Source organism: Elephantulus edwardii, unplaced genomic scaffold (genome assembly GCF_000299155.1).
Source record: "Elephantulus edwardii isolate Elephantulus edwardi_28Jun2011 unplaced genomic scaffold, EleEdw1.0 scaffold00009, whole genome shotgun sequence".
NCBI lineage: Eukaryota > Metazoa > Chordata > Mammalia > Macroscelidea > Macroscelididae > Elephantulus > Elephantulus edwardii.
This window is the reverse complement of record NW_006399759.1, coordinates 1661598-1676951: the sequence shown is the minus strand read 5'-3', so window position 1 is coordinate 1676951 and position 15354 is coordinate 1661598. Positions and strand designations below refer to the sequence as shown.

General features: G+C 40.1%; 1 protein-coding gene across 1 annotated transcript in view; it reads right to left on the bottom strand.

Annotated features, from left to right (window-relative positions):
• Nucleotides 1-15354, bottom strand: part of ALK (anaplastic lymphoma receptor tyrosine kinase) — a 1280998-nt gene that overhangs the window by 1264437 nt on the left and 1207 nt on the right. The window lies entirely within an intron of this gene.

The window sequence follows — 15354 nt, the reverse complement described above, 5'->3', positions numbered from 1 at the left end:
TGTGCGGGGAGAAGGGTGCAACAATGAATGAATGGAATTCCAAAATCTCTGTAGATGTTCATTGAAATGAAAAATAAACAAACTAAATTAATAAAAATGAATGTAATTGCTGATGTCATATAGATTTTGAACTAAAGAATAACAGAAAAAAAAAAGAATCTTCACAGACGCTACATAGGGAAACAACAATTCCAATGATGGTAAATTACTTCTCAGACATTCTAAAGGGCAGAGAAACAACATTTTAAGGCAGTGGAAAAAAGAATTGCTACTCAAGAGTTCACATTGTGTAAAAGCAAACATTCTACAGAAATTAAAACTAATTCCTACGGGAGCAAATGTTGACTAAACACTCCAAAGAGATGAGAAGGAAGGGTAAAAGAAGACTACATTATTGAAAACAGAAAAGATAGAATGGAAGTGATGCGAATGTTAGCACAATGTGAAGAATGTAATCCATATCACTGAGCAAAATATGTAGAAAGTATTAAAAGGGAAATTATTATGTACACATTCTCCAAAAGGTAGTAATTTTTTAAAAGAATGATTTATTTCTACTGTTATTGTCCAAGATTATGGCCATATCTGTGTTCAGATAAACATACAGACTTTAATGCAATTTGATAAAAGTATAAATATATCCATAATAGAGGCATAGTTAGATTGTTGTAATAATCATCATCGAGAGATACAATTCAAAGAGACATGTGGTAGGTGCAGATACTCAATATCTATACTTGATATTCTGTATCTGAATAAAAATAGGCTATAGCAAAAATATTTTGAAAGAAATGTAGGTGAAATAAGGACAGTGAATTGGTTTTCTTTAAAAAAATAGAATGGGAGAATTTTTTACTGATAAACCTATTGTAAAAGAAATGCAAAAGGAATTTAATAAAATAGAAAATATTGACACTAGGAAAGACGGAAAAACAAGAAAAAGGGGCATATGTAATAAAACATAAAGGACTAATAACATACACACACACACGTATGTGTGTGCACGTGTGTGTGTGTGTGTGTGTGTGTGTGTGTGTGTGTACACATATGGGAAGCTCTGGTGGTCTAGTGGTAAGACTTTATGCGACAATCCTGAAAGGCACATGGAGCAGGATGGGCACTTTCCTCCTGTGCTATTACTTCCTCTGAAAACCCACTGAAGAGTCAGCTATAGGCCGGTTCCAACTCAATGGCACAGAACAAACATATACAGATAAAGAGAGCTCTGGTGGCTTAGCGGTAAGGAATAGTGCTGCCAACCCAAAGGCTCAAGACTTGAATCCTCTAGCTGCTCCAGGAGAAAAAGACGGGTGATCTCCTCACTTGTGATTTACTGCCTCTGAAAACCCACAAGAGGGACAGCTATAAGACACTTCCAACTTGATGGTACATAAAAATGACAAGATGAACAGATAAATATATAACATCTCTATATCTGCAAGTCAGCCAGCTAAGCGGGTGGGATAATTGGTGTCTACATGGTGGCTCCTCTTGGTGGTGGTCAGGCAAGGGAAGTTTCTGGGATCTTTTGCTTTGTGTGTTACTGTCCTTTTTGGCCTTCAAAGGACAATGGGGCCCTGACCCTTAGAGTAAAGGTAAGTAAGGGTGGGGGTGATCCTGCAGAGTATGCTCCAGGCCCTAGCTTAAAATCCTATTGGGCCCTCAGGCTGCAGCTTTTAATTGTTTTTGGTGAAACATTCTTCTAGGTCGTGTAACCCTGGTATGTCCACTTGCTGTACAGAGGTAACTTGTGGTTGCTGTGAAGCCGAACTCTGTGACACTGATGATTTCAAATGTGAGAATGGTTACCCATGGTGGACAGTGTTTGGTGAAGCTCCCCGATTAAAACAAGCTTGGAAGCAGAAGTGGCATCCATGTCCACAATAGCTTGCCTCTGGAAACCCTATGCACCTGAAGAAAGGACAAAAGTTATACAGGAGGTGTCCAGGACTTTGGTTCACAGGGGCGCTGTGAGTTGCCTGTGACTTGATGGCAATTAACAATAACAACAACACATATCTGTAAATGGAAGAGCTTCCAATTGTGTAGGTATAACACATATTTCTGACAAGTATAACAAAAGAAGGGAGGATAAAAGATTTCTAGGTTTATAAGAGAGAGCTCTCGTGGTATAATCAGTAGGGCGTTGTTCTGCTACCCATAATGCTGAGCCTCCTGGCAGTTCAAATTTGCTAGCTACTCTGAAAGAAAAATACAGGCAATCTCCTTCCATGTATTTCACAGTTTCAGAAAGCTGCTGGAGGGTTATTAATGGGACAGTTCTGACCATACTATATTGACAGTATTGAAGGATCATTGAGGGATGTTCATAAGACTTGTATAGAAATAAAATACTGACTCTACATAGGCTGAAAGTTATTACAGATCAATTCAGGCCACAGTCTTCGCAATTACTAGTTAGTTATGCTTCAGAGAGTTGGACAATGACTAGGGATGACAGAAGAAGAATCAATGCCCTTGAATTGTGGTGCTGGAGAAGAGTTGAACATACCATAGACAGCCAAGAAAACAAATAGATCTATCTTGGAGAGGATGAAACCAAGTTTCTTCTTGGAGGCTATGATTTTTAAGCCCTGTCTCACATATTTTGAGCACATAGCCAGGAGAGACAGGTCCTTGGAGAAAGAGATCATGCTTGGAGGGGTGGAGAGACAGCTCAGGAGAGGAAGATTCCGGATGAAATGTATCGATACAGTGACTGGGGCAATGTGGGTTGGTGTGTCAGAATTTGTGATACTGATTCAGGACAGGGCAGGATTCAGAGCTGCTGTACATAGGTTCGCTATGGGACACAGATGACTTGATAGCACATAACAATAACAACATCTATGGAGAAATGTGGCATCAGAATTGGAAGAAGGCTCATCAACAATATGCGTTATGCAGAGGACACAACCTTGCTTGCTGAAACTGAGGAAGACCTGAAGCACTTGTTGCAGAAGGTCAAGGACTGAAGCCTTAAATATGGATTGAAGCTCAACATCAAGAAAACAAAGATTCTCACCACTGGGCCAATTGGCAACATCATGATAGATGGTGAAGAGATTGAGATTGTTAACAGCTTCAGTTTGCTTGGCTCCAAAATCCACACTCTTTGTACCAGCAGCCAGGAAATTAAAAGATTAATTGCATTGGGAAAGACTGCTGTTAGGAACCTCTCCAGAGTACTGAAGTGCAACAAAATCAGTCTGGAGACTAAGGTATGCCTAGGGATGATAGAAGGATAATTATGCCTTTGAGTTGTGGTGCTGGAGAAGAGTACTAAATATACCATGGACTGCTGGGAGAACAAATAGTTTCATCCTAGAAAGGGTAAAGCCAGGCTGCTCCTTGGAGACAGAGATTCGGAAACTTTGTCTGACATACTTTGTGCATGTTGCAAAAAGGGACCAGTCCTTGGGGAGGGATGTCATCCTTGGGAGGGTGGAAGGACAGCACAAGAGAGGAAGGCCCTGGATGAGATGGATTGATTCAGTCACTGGGGTGGTGGGGGTAGATACGTCAGAGACAATAAGATTTGCACAGCAAGGAGCAGGGTTTAGGACCATTGTACATAGGGTTGCCATAAGTCCCAAGAGACTTGATGGCATATAACAACAAAACAATTGTGTGTGTTTATAATCTCTAGATAAATAACTGGCTGTCTGGGATTTCCATTCTGAAAACAAAATATTCCCAATCAAGGAAACAAAATCCTCACAATGTGACAATTAAACAACTATCAAAATTGATGGAGATTGATGTAAACAATTTAATTTTATTGGGATTCACAATCAATGCTCATGGTAACAGCAGTGAAGAAGTCAAAAGGTATTTTGTTGGGTACTGATGTGTTGAGTACAACTCATAGCAACCATAAGAACAACAGATCTGAATTCTGTCCTATCTTGTGCCAATCTCACAATCTCTGACACACTCAAATCCATTGCTGCACTGTGTCAATTCACCTGGTTGAGGGTCTTCCTCTCCTCTGCCTGGTCCCTCCACTTTTTAAATAATGATGTCTCTCTCCAAGGAAGAGTCTCTACTAGCAACATACCCACTGTATGTGAGATGAGGCTTCACCATCCTTCCTTCCAATGAACACTCTAGCTTCACCTTCTCCAAGACATCTCTTTGTTCTTTTGGGAGTCTGTGAGATATTCAATACCCTTCTCCAGCACTAAAGTCCAAAAGGATCATTTTTTCTTCTGTAATCATGAATCATTGTCTACCTCCCAGACACATAGAAAGGGGTTAAAAAGAGCATGGTCTGAATCAGGCACACCTTTGTCCTCATCCTCAAACTAACATCTTTGCTCCTCAGTAATTTGGAGAGGTCCCTAATTGCAGACTGCAGACTCTCTGTGCAACATGTCTCCTGATGTCGTACTAAGCATATTGACTGTGGATCCAAGTAAGATGATGTTATTGACAATTTCAATCTTTTCTCCATCTATCATGATGTTACTGACTGGTCCAGTGGTGAGAATCTTCATTTTCTTCATGGTGAGCTTCAATCCACATTGAGGATGACAGTCCTTGACACTCTGCATCAAATGCTTCAGACGCTCCTCAGTGTCAGCAAGCAAGATTGTGTCATCTGCATAATTCAGGTTATTGGTAAGTCTGCCTCTGATCCTGATGCCATATAGGTATGGAGATAGAATACAACCTTAATGTACACTTAATTTTAAACCATGTAGTGTTCCTTTGCTCTGTTTGCACAATAGCATCTTGGTCTAGGTTAAGGTTTCACATGAGCACGATTAAATGTTTTGGGACATCATAGCCAATGTAAGATGGCACAGAGTACCAGAGGAATGTCTAGCTCTGTTTCATGAACTATGCAAAGGCATTTGACTATGTGGATCACAAAAAATTGGGGCTAACCTTGAGAAAATGGGAATCCTAGGACACCTGCTTGTGTTCATGTGAAACCTATAGTTGGACCAGAAGGCAGTCGTCAAAACAGAGCAAGGAAATACTGCATGGTTCAAAATCAGAAAAGGAGTGCATCAGGGATGTGTCTATCTCCATACCTTTTCAATCTGTATGAGGAACAAATCATTCTGGAGACTGGACTTTATTAAGAAGAAAGTGGCATCAGGATTGGAGGAAGACTTATCAACGAACTGTGTTATGCAGATGACATAACCCTGCTTGCTAAAACTGAGGAAGGTCTGAAATATTTGCTGCAGAGTGTCAATAACTGTAGTCTGCAATATGGACTGAAGCTCAACATCAAGAAAATGAAGATTCTCACCACTGGGCCAATTGGCAGTATCATGATAGATGGAGGAGAGATTGAGATTGTTAGCAAATTCACCTTGCTAGTTTCCACAATCAACACTTGTGGCACCAGCAGTCAAGAAATCAAAAGAAAAATTGTATTAGGAAAAATCTGCTGTCAGGGACCTCTCCAAAGTGGTGCAGAGCAATAATGTCAGCCTAAAGAGTAAGGAGCACCTGATCCAAACCTTGCTTGCTTTGCATTAGAGAGCTAGACAATGACCAAATATGACAGAAGAACAATTGATGCCTTTCAGTGTGGTGTTGGGAAAAAAACCCAAAAACCAACCTGTTAAATATACCATGGTTTGCCAAGAGAACAAACATATGTCTTAGAGAGGATGAAAGCAAGCTGTTCCTTGGGGGCAAGGATTTGTAGGATCCATCTGACATACTTTGGGCACGTGACTAGGAGGAACCAGTCTCTGTAAAAGGACAGGGAAGAGTGGAGGGACAGCACAGGAGAGAAAGACTATGGATGAGATGGATTGACAAAGTACTGGGGTAATGAGGGTAGGCGTGTCAGAGACAGTGAAATTGACTCAGGATAGAGCAGGTTTCAGCATTATTGGGCATAGGGTCACTATGAGTCATAGTCAACTCAACGGCACATAACAACAACCACAACAACAAATAAAGAACTAAAATAATAGTAAATTGAAATAGAAAAAACCCGGTAGTTTTATTAATGCGAAAATACTGATAAAGGAGTCAAATCATTGATAAGATATAACAATCATAATGTGTATGTACCCTTAAAATATATGAAGCAATACCAAAAGGATTTAAAAAGGACATAGACAAAGCAGAACTTGAGATCGCATCACTCTTCAACCAATAACCTTATAACAAACATACTGAAAATCAGTAAAAGTAAAGACTTTAATAATACTATTAACCAAAGTGGTCTAACACTGGTCAGACACTTCACCCAACTACAGCATAATGAAGGTTCTTTTCAAATGAACAGAAACATCCAGCAAGATAAGTCATATTCTGTGCCATATCATGAGAACCCTAGGTCATCAAGGCAGGTCTGTATTATCTCCTTTAGGAACAAAGGGACACAGTCACAGTGTGGTTGTGGTTGAAAGAGTTGGCTAAGGTTTCAAAGCTAATAAAAGGTGACTATCAGAATGAAATAATTCTCCTAGTTTCTAACCTAATATTATTAACACAATAGAGCACTTATTTTAATTTTCTGGCAGAAGAATGTGTAAAGGAGTATTGTCCATCTTTACCATCATTAGCTCCTATTTCAATGAAAACTCTGCAGACAATACATAGAGAAGAAAAACTGTTTAAAGGTTAAATGTATCTTATTTCTTTTAAGGGGTTCTGGTGATATACTTTATAGTGAGTTGTGACACTAACCCACAGATGTCTCTGTAGTTCAGGTCCACCAGTGATGCCACAGTAGGTGGATGGAGAGTCTCCTCCATTAAAATGTACAGCCTTCAGAATCCAGTCACATGTGTGGAACTGACTGGATGGCCATGAGTTTGAGTTTTTGAGAGTTTTGTTTTGGGTTTTTCTTATTTCTTTGACTAATTTCTGAATTTCCTTTAAACCTGTTGAGATTTTCTTGGTCCTTCAAGGTAAATACTTTTTAAAAAAACTGTCTTGTAACTTTTTTCTTACTATAGGCAAGAGCTGTTGTCTACCTCTACACACTCCTGATGTTACTTAGCCAGAAATATAATGAGCAAAGGCTCTTAATTAACCAAGTGGTCGGTGTATCTGTACTCAACAGATTTCTCCTCCTGCCTTGTTTTGGGGGCTCCCACTTCTAGAACACCAACATTATATCACCAAGTGAACTGGACAGAATTTCCCTAGGGAAAATCATAAGCTCAAAAACACTTCAGCTGCAAAGTTCATCACTAAGTCCACTGAAGAAAAAAAACAAAAGAAAAGAAAGAAAGAAAAGGGGGGGATGGCTTTCCAGAAATTAATTTCAGCAAATAAGATATGGTGATCTTTTAAAAAAATCTCCCTTCCTTATCACTAGGGCACCACTTATCTGCTCCCCTCTCACATATTGACTTGAGAGAAAAGACTCATGTCATCACTAAGTTAAAAGACAAGTGTCACAACTTAATTTCAATGAGTAAGGCTTCTCTGAATTACTGAAGAGCAATAATGTCAGGTTGAAGAATAAGTTGTGCCTGATTCAGGTTATAGTCTTTTCAATGACTTGCTGTGTATCTGAGAGCTGGACAATGAATAAGGATGAGAGAGTAAGAATTGATGCCTTTGAATTGTGGTGTTGCCAAAAGAACAAACAGACATATTTCGGGTCAAGTGCAGCCAGTATGCTGCTGAAAAGCAAGGATGGTGAAACTTCATCTCACATAGTTTAAGCATGGTGTTGTTGTTAGATGCCATAAAATTGAGTCTGACTCATAGCAACCCTATGACAAAAGATCTGAACCCTATTCCTTCATGCACCGCAGCCATCAAGAATCCATTGCAGCAGTCACCATGTCAATCCACCTGGTTGAGGGTTTTCCTCTCCTTCACCAACCCTCCTTCCTTCCCAGCATCATGACCCTCTTCAAGGAATAGCACCTCCCAGCAACATGCCCAAAGTATGTGAGAGGAAGCCTCATCATTCTTGCTTCCAGAGAACACTCCAGCTGAACCCTCTACAAGATATGTGTTTGTTGTCTTGGCCTTCCATGGGATGTTCAGTGCACCTCTCCAACATTATAGCTCAAAGGTGTCAATTCTTTTTCTGTCATCCTTATTTGTCATCCAGCTCTCAGATGCATAGCAACTAATTGGAAAGATCATGGCCTGAATCAGACAATCCTTAGTTCTCAAACTGAGTATGTTGTTGGGAGAGGCTATTCCTTGGAAATGGGCGTTATGCTTGGAAAGGTGGTAGGTTAGTGGAAAAGAGGAAGATCCTCAAAGGTGGTAGGTTAATGGAAGAGAGGAAGACCCTCAAAGAGATAAACACAGTGACTACAATCTCAAGTGTGTCAAAGATGGTGAGGATGGCCCAGGATAGCACAAGGTTCAGACCTGTTGTCCATAAGGTGGCTATGTGTCCTACTCAACTCAATGGCATCTAATGACCAGTCCAAAAGTCAAGGAGTTCTCGTGGCATAAACACATCTCTGTTGGTTTGAATCCACCAGCAGCTCCGAGGGAGAAAGATGGTCAATCTCCTTCTGTTCAATTTACAGCCTCTCAAAAATCTGCTGGAAGTTCAACTACAAGTTGGTTCCAACGCAACAGCACTGAGTTTGAGTCAGAAGGACAGCTCAGTGATTCTAAGCAAGAAGGCATCAGGAAGACTTTTTGATAGCTTTACTTTTAACTCTCTGTAAGTGACCCCTAGGCCTACAACCATCTGCTGATATTCCCTACACTTCCTCTTCTTCCAAACAGATATGATATTCATGTTCATTGTTTGAAAGTAATGGCTCAGCAATAGCTCATAAAACCACTACCTACAAAGCGCTGTGTGGATTCTTAACAGCCTCGTTTAGGTTGAGGCATTTTCCTGAGGCAGCCTCCCACTCAAGTCCCTGGGTTGTATGTCTCTATGGAATTTCAAAGGAATAATTTCTCTCACTAGGCTCATGTCAATTACCCAGTTGGTACTATATATTTCTCTCCATGCCCTCCATTTGACAATGAGTGGTGAAGATGAAAAATGTAAGAGAAGGGCAAAGCTCCTGCTAAATATAATAAAAGAGTTACTAGAGGCCAGTAGATCAACAATTCTTTGGACATGGAGGGGTCTGAATTGGACAAATCACTCCAGTTAAGGGAAAGCTACTATAGGAAAATTCTTTTTCTGTAATGGCTCTTCCCTAGTATTAGCTTTCATCATGTTAAAGCTTGGCCTTTTTTCTGCAAAATCAGATTATAAGCATGTTGTGTTGTTGTTGTTGTTATGTGCCATCGAGTTGTTTGTGACTCATAGTGACCATATATGTACAACAGCCCTAAACTCTGCTTTGTCATGTGCCAATCACACCGTATCCGATACACCCACCCCAATTACCCCAGTCACTGGATCAATCTACCTCATAGAGGGCCTTCCCCTTCTGTGCTGTCTCTCCACCCTACCAAGCATGATGTCCTTCTCCAAGAACCGGTCCCTCCTTACAGCATGTCCAAAGTATGTTAGATGGAGCCTCAGAATCCTTGCCTCCAAGGAGCAGCCTGGTTTTACCCTCTCCAGGATGAATCTGTTAGTTTTCCTAGCAGTCCATTGTACATTCAATACTCTTCTCCAGCACCACAGCTCAAAGGCATCAATTCTCCTTCTATCCTCCTTAGTCATTGTCCAACTCTTTGATGCATAATAAGTGATTGCAAAGACCATGGCCTGTATCAGATGCACCTTAGTCTCCAAAGAGACACCATTTCTCTTCAGTACTTTGGAGAGGTCCCTAACAGCAGACTTTCCCATGGCAATATGTCTTTTAATTTCCTGGCTACTGGTGCCGAGAGTGTTGACTATGGAGCCAAGCGGACTAAAGCTGTGAACTATCTCAATCTCTTCACCATCCATCCTGATGCTGCCAATATACTGTTTAAATCTTTGGACTGAATCCAAGGTCAAACAACCTACAAAAGAATACTAGTTGATGGAGCAGAAGTAAACACCACACCTCAATACTTCTCATCCACATTTCTGAGAAGGACAGGCCTCTGACAGTGTGATAATAGAAAATATTATCCGGGTCACATTCATCATCTCCCATTGATCCACCTATCATCATTAGGGAGTTAGAAGTTAGTTGCATAGGGAACCCAGAATATATTAATTGCTGTCATGAGGGTTAGCACATACGAACACACATATGTACCACATCTTATGGTTTCCATTTGTGGAAATTAAAATGTATTTAGTGCTATAGGTAATATAACCCGCCTGACCCTACCAAGAGGTTAGGGTTATTGCTGTTCTAGAAAAACACATAATGGGTAACAGAACATCCTACAGTGTGATCTTTAAAATGACCCTTGAAATAGAAATCACCGCTATCTCAATTTTTTTTTTAGTGACGAAACTGGACCTCAAAGACATCAAATAATTTTTCTAAAGCCATGGCAATGACTCACTAAATATTTGTTGGATGGCCTCCTGATAAGAATAAAAGTGAAGGGGTTTTTTTATCTATTGAAAAGTTTGTGGGTTTTCTGTAATCTGCACCTGCAAGTGATTCCCTTAGTGGAAACAGTACTGATTTGAAGGTCAGAAAAACCACAAGCCTAGTCAGTTCCAAGGACAGCATCCAGCATCTCAACCCCCTCAATAAACAAATGCAGATTTCTAAGTCATCAAATATCCTGATTCCAGTTGATCCACTTATAAAATAAAGAAAATATTTCTTGACCTATTGTACAGTAATGACAAACATATAAATGTGAGAGTGCTTAATAAACTGTAAAGTTCGATACAACTGTAAAAGAACACTACTAACTAATGGTTGAATTGGTGTTGTTGTTGTTGTTGTTATGTGCTGTCCAGCTGTAACTGACTCATAGCTGACCCTCCAATAGGTTTTCAAAGGATGTAAACTGCATGGGAGGAGGTTTCCCATCTTTCTCCCACAAAGCAGCTTGTGGATTTAGCCTTCAGGGTGGCAGCACGACGCCTTTCCAATGTTCTTTATACATCCGGCTGACCCACTTCGTCCTCTTCTTTTTCCCCCACCTACAGTACTGTTTCTCTGACATTTAGCAGACCAACATATTTATAGAGACATTTATTTGCATTAAGGATAGTGTTCTCCTTCCATATTACACACCACACGCCCAAACCCCACAAAGGTCTTACTTTTATTTTGTAAATTTGTGAAATGGTCAACTAAACGTGAATGAAGTTCTTCCTTCAAATGATGAATATATATTCTCATCATTTTAAGAGTTTTAAGGTAGCCAGCAAATCTAGACTTAGCAGTCTACAGCCGAATATTTCATTGTCACACCGTTATCTTCTCAAGATCCAAACTACTTTTTGTCCCACCCGATGATGTCATGCAGACATGCCTATGAATGTGTCTTAAAGGTATTAAGTATAGTGCAGAGCTCTGGAGGCCTACTAGGCAACATTAAAGTTCAAAAACTCATTGCTATTAAATCAGAACCAACTCACAGCTGACTCTCTGCTGGGTTTTCAGGGACTGTAAATTGCACAGGAGGAGACTTTCTGTCTTTCTCCCACCGAGTCACTGGTGGGTTCAAACAACTAGAAAGGCCCGGTCTTTGGATTAGCATTGCAACTCCACATGAACTGTACCACCAGAACTACAATAGAAAACATAAAGAAGCCTACATAACACTTTGACTTTATCAGAGTCTTTGTGTGGATAGGTGAGAGTTGTTGTTGTTGAATAACATTGAGTCAGAACTGAACCATAGTTGACCCTCTGGTGGGTTTTCAGAGGCAATTAATTGCATGAAAAGAGATTGCCCATTCTTCAGTAGCAATTATAATTTAAAAAAAATTCTCTAACAATCTTCATGTAAGCTCTTTTTCTACCACTTTCAAAGACAATATGCAAGTCTTTCCCCAAGCCCCCTGAAAACACCAATGTCTAAGAACTCGAAGAAATTATCCTCAGAAGGTCGTCTTTCCTGCTACCGTTCCCCAGTCCTCACTCTACTGCTAGTTGTTTCGTATCAACATTTAAAAATATAGAACTACTTAATTATGCATGCTAAGGCTTGTCTGACCCACATCTCACCTTACTCCCTGATCCCTTGGAATTCCTTTCCATAGTCAGAAGAATATCAAATTCTGAAAATAAGAAGGTTTCCCTGATATCCAACCTAAAGTTTCCTTCTTCAAGGCTCATCCTATTTCATCCATGGGCCACAGTAAATTACAATTCTCCTTCATTCTTCCTCACTCTCTTCTGAGATTTGTAGGTTGTTACCATGGTTTCCCCTTCATCACCACTTAGCCTTGCCATATATATATTTAATTCTTTTCATCTTTCATCATAAATCAGTTCTTTCAACTCTTAAATCAGCTCTCTGTTCTTCTCTGGGCTAGTTCCAATTTCTCCCGATTCACCTCCAGTAACCAGTATCCCTTCTAGAAGCTTCAGTTCCCCTACTATTTTCTCTTGCTCTCTCTACCCTCACCAGATATTAGGTGACAAGGGGCTGAAAGATATGTGAAGTCAAGGGTCAGGGGTACTGAATCTCATGCATTTATTCTAAATTGTTCAAGTCTATAGAAGTGCATGTAAATCCCTTTCCTGCAGTGAAGGAGAGTGCTACCAGGAGAACAGGCCTTCCAATCCTAGAGTTCCCTTTCCTCCAGAACTCTGCCCTGAGGTTAGGGAGAGCTAGACCGGAAAACACCCATGAAACAGGATGCAAACTAATCAATGTGCTCACCTCTAGATAGGCATATCTCCTGTGATTGGAGCTTTCCCAGGAGGGTGTACCATCATTCACACAGTCCCCCAAGCTGCCTCTCTACTTCTTTGCCATGAATGGATACTTTGAGGAGCTGCTTCAAACTTTGAAACGCTGATTCCATTTATGAATTCAAAGTAACCCACAAAGAAAAATCATTAACATGTCATGTATCATAAAGCCTTTCAGACATCCTTTTATCCTGCCTTACAGACCAAACCTCATGCAATACAAAGGTATTGCTTTGTCCTGAGTGCTTTTCCATTTTATCACATTCCTAGTTAGGTCCTATTCAGATTTAGATTTAGGGCTATCTTCAGTCTTCTCCAGGACTTTCATCACATGAGGTAACAGAACAAAACTGTCTTTCTACTCTCCTCCTTCAAACCAGCTCCATCAACATGATCATGTAGACCTAGGCCTATTAGCCACGAGTCACTTGGGCACAAACAAGGAAATGAGCTCTCCAGTGGGTGTTTCCTATTCCCTTTGTATACCTGAGGGTCTCATGTCACAAAAGAATGAAATATCTTTCCTATAAATCAAGGTCTGTAAAGACACAATGAAGAGCACAAATGCATTTTCTAAAACATGATAAATGGAAAAATCAATCCAAGTAAAAAGACCTAAGCTTGAATTTCCATATGAGAAAATGAATAGAATCACAATGATGTACATTTCCTCAAACATGGAACATAATACAGCAGGGTTTGTCCACTCGACAGGCCAATCTGCAGTAAAGACTGTACCTACAGGAAGCTGGGGAGGCAGTGGGAAGCAAGAGACCAGTCTTCTATGGCTGGCTGCCTAACTGCAGGCAGCATATGTCCTCAGAGACAGGAAAGTCCAGCTTGTTCCAAGTGCGATCACCATGAGACCTGAAGTGCTTTTCAATAATCTGCCTGTCTCTCTAGAGGTCATGGGGAGCTCATCCAGTTACACTTAGTGTCTTATTTTATCTCATCAATAATCATTTTATCCCAATCCTGTTGAAAAACACTTGGCCAAAATTTCCAGCCTTTTAATGGCAGAATCCTGGCTCTTTCTGAAACCAGTCCTGCTAGATGTGTCAAATGATGCATAAGGGCTTGGTCTAGCTGCCAAATAGACTGACTTGCTGTGGGAGGGCTTGGGAGGGGATGCTCACAATGTTTCCTTACTGCCAGTAGCAGAGCAGCTTTTAGAGTGTACTCCTTGCTACATGAAACTCCCTAACTCAGTTGCTCTAACTCTTTATCTGCAGCTTGGCTGGAGTATGTTTTTCAAATGCATTAAATGCATGACTTTTCGGAGATGCTCACTAATAACTTCAAGCAGAGCTTGTCTCCTTATAATAAGCAAGTTTGAGGTTACAAAAGAAGACTCTTTTTGTCTTTCACATGAATCTGGAGACAGATAATATAGGCTGCTGGGACCTAAGGTCATTTAACAAGAGGTGATAGGGAAGTTCTAGAAATTCTCACAGACATGAAAGTGAAAAGAAATCTACATTGCAAGAGAAGTCATTTTTATATCCACTACAAAAAATATTACACACTAAAAGAATGTTGTGTTAAACCACAGAATGCACAATTACATTAAAGCCCAGCTGTTCTTTATAAAACTATCTTTGGTGAGCTAACAATATTGGTCTCCCATCTCTGTTCATAGAAGAAACTATTAAACTCTGCAGATCTTGATTCTTACTATATACCATACAAATTCCAGGCCTGAACACCAAAGGGTTTTAGGTTCTGATACTATTAATGCTAATAGTAAAATACAGACCTGTATTTATTTCCTTTAGTGACTATATGCCAGTGTTTTCTGTGTACTGATTATGAAACTTAACCTTCTAAATTTCTCTGCTGCATTAAAATATTGGGTGTGTAGGTGAGTGTGTGTGTGTGTGAGAGAGAGAGAGAGAGAGAGAGAGAGAGAGAGAGAGAGAGAGAAGAATGGGCAATATCTGTAGCTCCATAATGGGTCCTTTTCAATGCTTTCCTTCCAGTTAATGTTAAACATTAGTAACCAGTGGAGCATGAGAACTTCATTTATTTCTGCCGATGAGAATGATAGAAAAGAAACTAGGTTTGCTCAATGAAATTAGTGCAGGCCTTTAAAAGACATAATTTCTTTTTTGTGCTTTTTGTCATTCATTTACATTTTATGTTTTATTCACAATGCTTTCCCAGTTATCTTACAAGGGAAACATACACACAAAACCATCTGGTCTTACAGTCAGAAGATACTATGGGAAGAGTTAGAAGTAAGTAGTTTCACCCAACTCCCCTACTCAATAAATATGGGAAGAAAATGAGGGGGTAATGAAACAGAAACCTCATTTCAGGAGTCTCCAGCAGAGAGATCTGCAGTGAAACAGCCCTGCCAGAGACTGTCATTGAGAATGCTGCTGCAGATGTTTAAGAATCAGAGGGAAATGGAGGAGGAAGGAAAAGAAGGCTAGAAAACTACTATGTCTCCTTTGTCCACAGTCACTCCCCCAAAGCTAGACAGTCTTGGCAGCTTTCTTTTCCCCTTGTGTACCCCTTAAAGTATCTCTATCCCTTACTTAATCTAAGGCTCTCCCAATGGCACCTGAGAGAAAAAATAAAAAGAGAGATTTTAGAGCTAGGAGTGGGCAGGTGAGTGGGGCAATGAATTAACGATGAATGACTAATTCAT